Genomic DNA, 7,699 nt, shown 5'->3' on the forward strand with positions numbered 1-7,699 from the left:
CTGATTATTGCCAGGGACTGATAATTCTTGGGATTCTCAGATCTCCTGAGCACTGCTTAGGAGCCCTTCCCAAAAAAAATTCTGTGAGTAAATGTGATTACTCAGGTCCATCCGCTTGAGTAAATAAATGAATAAATGAATAAAAGCACAATACACAGATCTTAAACAGAATATATACCTATCTTATAAATAGCAGCTTTTCTATTGGATGACATCCAAACAGAAATAAAGTAGAAGAATATAATTTTACGGTTAGCTGATTTCTTTCAAAAGATGAGGTTAGGCTAGTATTGAGTTTCAAGTTCATTAAAGAAATTATTCATTTCATGTTTATTTGTTGCATCTGTAGTGGCTCTGGATTTTAATTTATACCTGAGCTCAGTTAGATAATTATTTTCAACAAATCACATCTTCAACTAGCAATATAATGTTATTCAGGCCACAAAATGTCTTTACATGCTAAATTCCCCATTTACTGGTTGATTTTAAGAGTTTTAACCACCACTGAGAATCTATAAGTCATTAGAAATTTGGTTGTTAGCCTTGATTACCAATAAAGTTTGAATCCAATTAGTATAAGATAAGTGGTTTAAAAGTGCTTTGGAATTATTTGATAGACTTTAGCTGAAAACAGATTTCTTGTTTAGCTTTAAAACATCATTTATCACTTTCAATATTAAAATTAATTCCTTGATAAATAATTAGGAAACTAGTATGTTGTAACATACATAACAATAAAGTAGCATATATTGTTGTTTAAATCACATTATTTTTCTTAGTTTTTGCTCCAAAGAAGAATGAGGAAATAAGATTTGGTCTATTTTGTATTTCAGAGATTAAGCCAAGTATCTTCTGAATTCAACTTGGTAAAATATATAATCTGATTAGTTATTAAAATCTTCAGATATCTGAGCAAATGGAAAAGGGTTACATTTTTTTCTAAATCTTCTAGGTCACATATTTCTATCCAGCAAATAGGAAAAATTTTTTAAAAAAAGAGAGAGTAGGGGGCACATTTTTTATGATTGAATAGGACAAATTTCTCCGTATTTTTATTTACTCTGCTATGTTAAAGATTGTATGTAAGTAACTCCTTTGGTTAACCTGAATATTAGGGATATAAAAAGTCCTCTCTCTCCCTTCTCTCTCTCTCTTTTTCCTTCTCTCTCTCTCTCTCTCTCTCTCTCTCTCTCTCTCTCTCTCTCTCTCTCTCTCTTTCTCCTTCTCAATCCACTCTTGGCCATAGAGGGTTTACCATTATGATCTAAAGATGAAGAAATGTGAATTTTTCAACTAGAGGCCCTAAAAGCACCTTTGAACTCCAACATCTGCCAGTCCAAATGACCAAAATAGATCCTCAGGTTAATACTCCCTTATGCCAGAGCTTGGAGAAACTCTTTAACATGATATCATTGGAGAAGCTCATCCTAATACATACATCTGCACCTGTATATATGTAGAAACCAATACACTCATATCTACACATGCAGATAATTATACATGTCTAGTTTTAATTTGACAAAAGAACTCTATTGTGTGTGAGAACAAGCCGTAGGAAATCTGCCTGACAGTTACAAGTATCAGGGAAGACCTAGTGCTACATAATGAATCACTGTTGAACAAAATAGCACAAAACAGCTATTATTTCCTAGATGAAGGTGAGGCTATTCTGGCTCCTTGAGTGATTGTAAATAAATCTTTTGCAATGTCCTGGAACAGGATCAGCCAACAAGAGAAAGAACAGTTGTGAAGCTTCTAAGCTGCTTGACCAAAGCCTGAACTGAGCAGGAAAAAGATTCTTGAGAATCTTCTTCCTCACACCTTCCGCATTTACAGGTCTTAGAAGCAAAATGCAATATGGCCTTATAAATGGAACAAAAGTGTTGTATTCTTTACTGGAAATAGTTACCCAAAGTCTTCAAATTCTCCTTTCAATTGATTGCAGGTAAATGCTTAATCTGGTGCCAATCAGTAGAAACCCTGTGATCTGTGATTCTAAGAGGAAAAGGTAGTAGGCCAAGCAGTATGGAGCCTCAGGAAAGAAGAATGGTGCAATAAATGTTGAAATAGCCGCATTTGATGAATGGTCAAGGTATGTAGAGAATGCCTGGGAGCCAAGCCCCAGAGCTACTACTCAGGGGGTGTCCTTTGGAGTAACACAGGACAGAAACTCAGCTCTCCTGGCTCAGGATTTGCACAGAAACATTCAAATGCCTTTATAATTCTCTTTTGTCCATGAAAGTGTCTGAAACAGAGAGAGAAAATCAGGTGGAAACACGTATCCAGGCTGGGATCAGCTATTAATAAAAAAAAGAGAGAGAGACAACTTAGGACAGTGTTAGATGGACAAATGACCTTAAGCTTAGGAAAATCTGTATTTTTATGTCCATGTCAGCTCAGAAGTCCAGTTCATTATCCTACCCCACAGAGTACCACAAAACAGAAGTTCATGGATGTGTGCCTGTGTTTTTAACACCTCTTTGCTGATCCATATTTAAATTCTAGAACCTATTGCTATCCAGTAGAATAGTTACCGACCATATGTAGCTATTGAAATTTAAATTTATTAAAAATAAATAAACGTCAGCTACTTTAACCACATCCAGGTATTCAATGTTTTCATGTGACTAGACCTAGCATATCAAACAACCCAGAATATTAAGAACATCTATAATATTCGAAAGGCTTGTGACTTCTTCAGAGATTGTTTATGGATATGTTGAAAAAAAAAGAGGGACACTAAGGCAAAACCACTTGAAATGATGCCTTTATTTAATACTATATGTAATTCTGGTGGGGCCAAAATTGTTTTAAAACATACTGTATCTTCTATTCCTCTCTGAGAAAAGAACATTCATCATGAAATGTTCTAAAAAGTTCAACAGTAAAGAATCTTACTTGTCTTTGATTAACCCAAGTACACTCCAAATCACTTGGACACAATCTCTGTTTACAATATGATTAACTTTTCCTAAAACTCAGTCACTGTCACTGTCCTCTAGTTGTTCATTGATTTACTCAAGCCAGCCCAATAACATCTCCGTTGTGAGACTTATTGTTACTGTGTTTGGCATATCAAATACGTCACGGATAGCTTGCCGGGCTTTGCAGTGTGGGCAAGATACTCTCGGTAGCTTGCCGGGCTCTCCGAGAGGGGCGGAGGGATCGAACTCCGGTCGGCCATGTTGTCCGCTTGCAAGGCAAATGCCCTACCTCTGTGCTATCACTCCAGCCCACCTAAAACTCAGATTCCTTGATATATTTCTTGAAGAATTTTGCCATTGAAGTAGCTCAAGTCAAACGTCTATATTCAGTCACTTACCCACCATGGATTACATTAGACAGTAAAGAAAGAATCTTCCTGGTCAGGATTTATGCCTCTTAATTTTAAAGAACCAAGTTGGCAAGTTTAAATTAGGGAATGCTGGCAGGAGCAAACATTAAATTTCACTGAATACTTGTCAAGTGTCATTGCTGAAGGTAGCAAACATCATTCTAGCATTTTAAAGAAAATGGATTGGCTGATTATCTATTCCAAATCAAAGACTATCAAATCATCTATCCAGGCTTTATCGTCTCTCATCCTGTGACATGGAGTACTCTAACTTGATAAAATTTCCTAAGCCAAACTTGTCAAGAGGGATTCTTAGTTGGATTTCCCTGTATATATGATCGCCAACATCCTTAATCTACTAAACTGACAGAGACTTAAATTTTCTTAAGAAAATAGAAATTTAGTTTCCAAGCAAGCCGTAAGTTCTCAGATCACTGACCCAGCACCAGCTGTGGGGGTGTTGGAGAAAGACTTCAAACTCCTGCAGCAGAAATGTTTTGCTTCCTTCCATGGAACAGAACCAGATCTTTTCATGCTCCCAAATTCCTCTTTATTTCTCATTTTCTTCCCCTCTTTCTTCCCCCCTCTTTCTTTCTACTTTTCCTTTCTTTCATCTTTCTATTGAATTATATAATTCGAATGGAGTCACTGCATTCCAGGATTCTAATCATGCAACCCATAAGTGTATGCTAATGGAAAGAAGAAATAGAGGTTGAATGTTTCTCCTCTACAAAAAGATCGACAGCTCCCCTCAGAGCTTCATACCCTGGAATATATGTTCTGCACTCTGAATAGAGAATTATAAAGTGAAATTAACTCCACACAGATTCTGGGTTTTGCCCTCTCTCTCTGATGTCTTCTCACCTGAGGGATTTGTTCTTACTCCAGGATCATTAGCTAAAATGAGTGTCAATGCTTAAAAAGAAGAGGAAAAGAAAAAAGGAAAGAAAATCCTCCACTTCTCATATTCAGATCACTAACACGAGGATTTCTATCTAGAATACTGTTCTTCAAGCCCCAGATTAAAAACTTACTGAAGATGACAACTGTATTCATTAATAGTAAATGTGAGTATTTTAATTGTAAAACACACGAAGGGTTATATCTTCCAAAATAAGAGTATATAGTAAGGAAAAGTTTCATTAGAAAGTTTTTATTCATTGGCAAAATTCCAAAATATTTATATTTAATATAAATATAAATTTGTATTATACAAATTATGGTAAGATGATGGTAAGATTTTAAATGGGTAATTATTCTTATTTTAAAGGATTTTTTTCCCTTTATTTTATTTTATTTTTTTTTTACAGTTGTAGATTTGCAATTTTTTGTGCTTTGGTTTCAATTATACAATGATCAGATACCCATCCCTCCACCAGTGCCCATTTTCCACCACCATGGATAATATCCCTCCCACCCCCATCCCCCCATCCCCCCTGTCTCTGTGGCATGGCAATCCCCTGTGTTCTCTCTCTCCTTTTGGGTGTTGTGGTCTGCAAAAGAGGCATTGAGTGTCAAACATGTTCAGTCCATAGTCTACTTTCGACATGCATCTCCCCTCCTGGGAGGATCCTCCAAACATCCTTTATTTGGTGCTCCCTTCTCTATCTGAACTGCCCTTTCTTCTAGGATACCCGCTGGCCTCTAAGTTATGGAGTAATCATCCTGGTGCTGATCTCAGCTATTCTTGGGTATTAATCTCATACCTTGTTACTTTATATCCCCCAGATGAATGCAATCTTTCTATGTCTATCCCTCTCTTTCTGACTCATTTCGCTTAGCATGATACTTTCCATATTGTACCACTTGTATGTAAAGTTCATGACTTCATCTTTTCTAACAGCTACATAGTACTCCATTGTGTAGATGTACCAAAGTTTCTTTAAGCAGTCATCTGTTCTTGGGCATTCAGGTTTCTTCCAGTTTCTGGCTATTGTAAAGAGTGCTGCAATGAAAAAACAAGTACAGATGTCACTTCGACTATACATTTTTGCCTCTCTGGGATATATTCCCAGGAGTGGTATTGCTGGGTCAAATGGGAGCTCAATTTCTAATTTTTTGAGAATCGTCCATACTGTTTTCCAGAAGGGCTGAACCAGTGGACATTCCCACCAACAGTGAAGGAGTGTCCCTTTCTCGCCACATCCACGCCAGCATCGGTTGCTTTTGTTCTTTTGAATGTGGGCCAGTCTCTGAGGTGTGAGATGGTATCTCATTGTGGTTTTGATCTGCATCTCCCTGATGATTAATGATGTAGAGCATTTTCTCATGTGCTTTTTTGCCATTCGGATTTCTTCTTTGAGAAAGTTTCTGTTCATTTCATTGCCCCATTTTTGGATGGGGTTGGATGTTTTCTTCTTGTGGAGTTTAACCAGTATTCTGTATATCCTGGATATCAACCCCTTGTCAGATGTGTATTCGGTGAATATCCTTTCCCATTCTGTAGACTGTCTTTGTATTTTGGTCACTGTTTCTTTGGAGGTGCAGAAGCTTCTTAGTTTAAGATAGTCCCATTTATCTATCTCTGTTTTCACTTGCTCGGCCAGTGGCGTGGCGTCTTTGAAGATACCATTAGCTTCAATGTCATGGAGGGTTTTGCCAACTTTATCTTCAATGTACCTTATGGTTTCTGGTCTGATGTTGAGGTCTTTAATCCATTTTGATCTTACTTTTGTACATGGTGTTAGGCAGAGTTCTGAGCCTATTTTTTTGCATGTAGCCGTCCAGTGATGCCAACACAATTTATTAAAGAGGCTTTCCTTACTCCACTTCACATTACTTGCACCTTTATCAAAGATTAGATGAGCATATGATTGAGGGGAGATGTCAGTGTATTCAACCCTGTTCCATTGGTCTGCAGTTCTGCCTTTGTTCCAGTACCATGCTATTTTAAGTATTACTGCTTTGTAGTACAGTTTGAAGTTCGGGAGGTTGATTCCTCCCATTTTCTTTTTCCCAAGAATTGCTTTAGCTATTCGTGGGGGCTTATTGTTCCATATAAATTTCAGGAGTGTTTGCTCCATTTCTTTGAAGAATGTCATGGGTATCCTTATAGGGATTGCATTGAATGTATACAATGCTTTCGGTAGTATTGCCATTTTGACAATGTTAAGTCTCCCAACCCATGAGCAGGGGATATCTTTCCATTTCCTCATGTCCTCCTTTATTTCCTGAAGTAGCGTTTTGTAGTTTTTTTTGTACAGGTCCTTTAAAGGATATTTTTAAATCAGCACAGATTATTTGTACTTTACCTATATTGCTAAAAATCAGCCACAACCCAAGAGAAGATGTTTGAGGATATTCAGTCTCTCTCAATAGAAAGGATTCAAAGTTTAGAAATAAAATTTCAACAAAAAATATGATTTTGGACATTTTTAAATGGCCATTTCCCATGTGTTTAAAATATTAGATTAATCTAAATATGTGCCAATAGTATATTTCCTTTGGGCTGGAGAGATAGCACAGCGGTAGGGCGTTCGCCTTACAAGCAGCCAACATGGCCGACCCAAGTTCGATTCCTCCGCCCCTCTCGGAGAGCCCGGCAAGCTACCGAGAGTATTGGATATGCCAAACACAGTAACAACAAAGTCTCCAATGGAGACGTTACTGGGCCCGCTCGAGCAAATCTATGATCAACGGGAGGGCCTTTACCTTTAGTATATTTCCTTTACCATCCCATTCTTTTTCTGTGATATTAATTCAATAGTCTTTCCCATGATTTGCAGACACATTTTTATATGTGGGTATTATATATGGTTACAATACAGCTGATTCACAGATCTTACTCATCTGCTATGTGTATGGCCTGAACAATAACTCTGTAATAAAAGCAAGAGTAGCCAAACTTTTAGGGTAGAGGAAGACCTACACCCCATGATGTTCAAGGCTTATTACTGGGTCTGTGCTCAGGGACCACTCCTGTCAGGGCTTGGGAAATCTCTTGGGATGTTGAGTGTCAAATCCAGGTCGGCCACATGAAGGCAAGTGCTCTGTATGCTGTATTATTGCTCCAGTCCTGACCTGGTCTCTTTTCTTTCTTTCTTTCTTTCTTTCTTTCTTTCTTTCTTTCTTTCTTTCTTTCTTTCTTTCTTCCTTCCTTCCTTCCTTCCTTCCTTCCTTTCTTCCTTTCTTCCTTCCTTTCTTTTTTCTTTTTCTTTTTGCTCTTGTTTATAAAAATATGAGTGAGCTAGCAAATGTAAAAGTGAGCTGGAAAAGTAAATATGGTGTTGGTGCTAAGCCAAAGTTATATGAGCAAATGTCATCTCGATGGATATTTTTTCTATTTCTGTGACTCGTATGTATGACAGGGAGTTGAAACACCTTTGATCCTCTTAGTAACTAGAAACAGAATGAGTTTGCTGATTC

This window comes from Sorex fumeus, unplaced genomic scaffold (assembly GCF_029834395.1).
Source record: "Sorex fumeus unplaced genomic scaffold, SorFum_2.1 ptg000002l, whole genome shotgun sequence".
Taxonomy (NCBI): Eukaryota; Metazoa; Chordata; class Mammalia; order Eulipotyphla; family Soricidae; genus Sorex; species Sorex fumeus.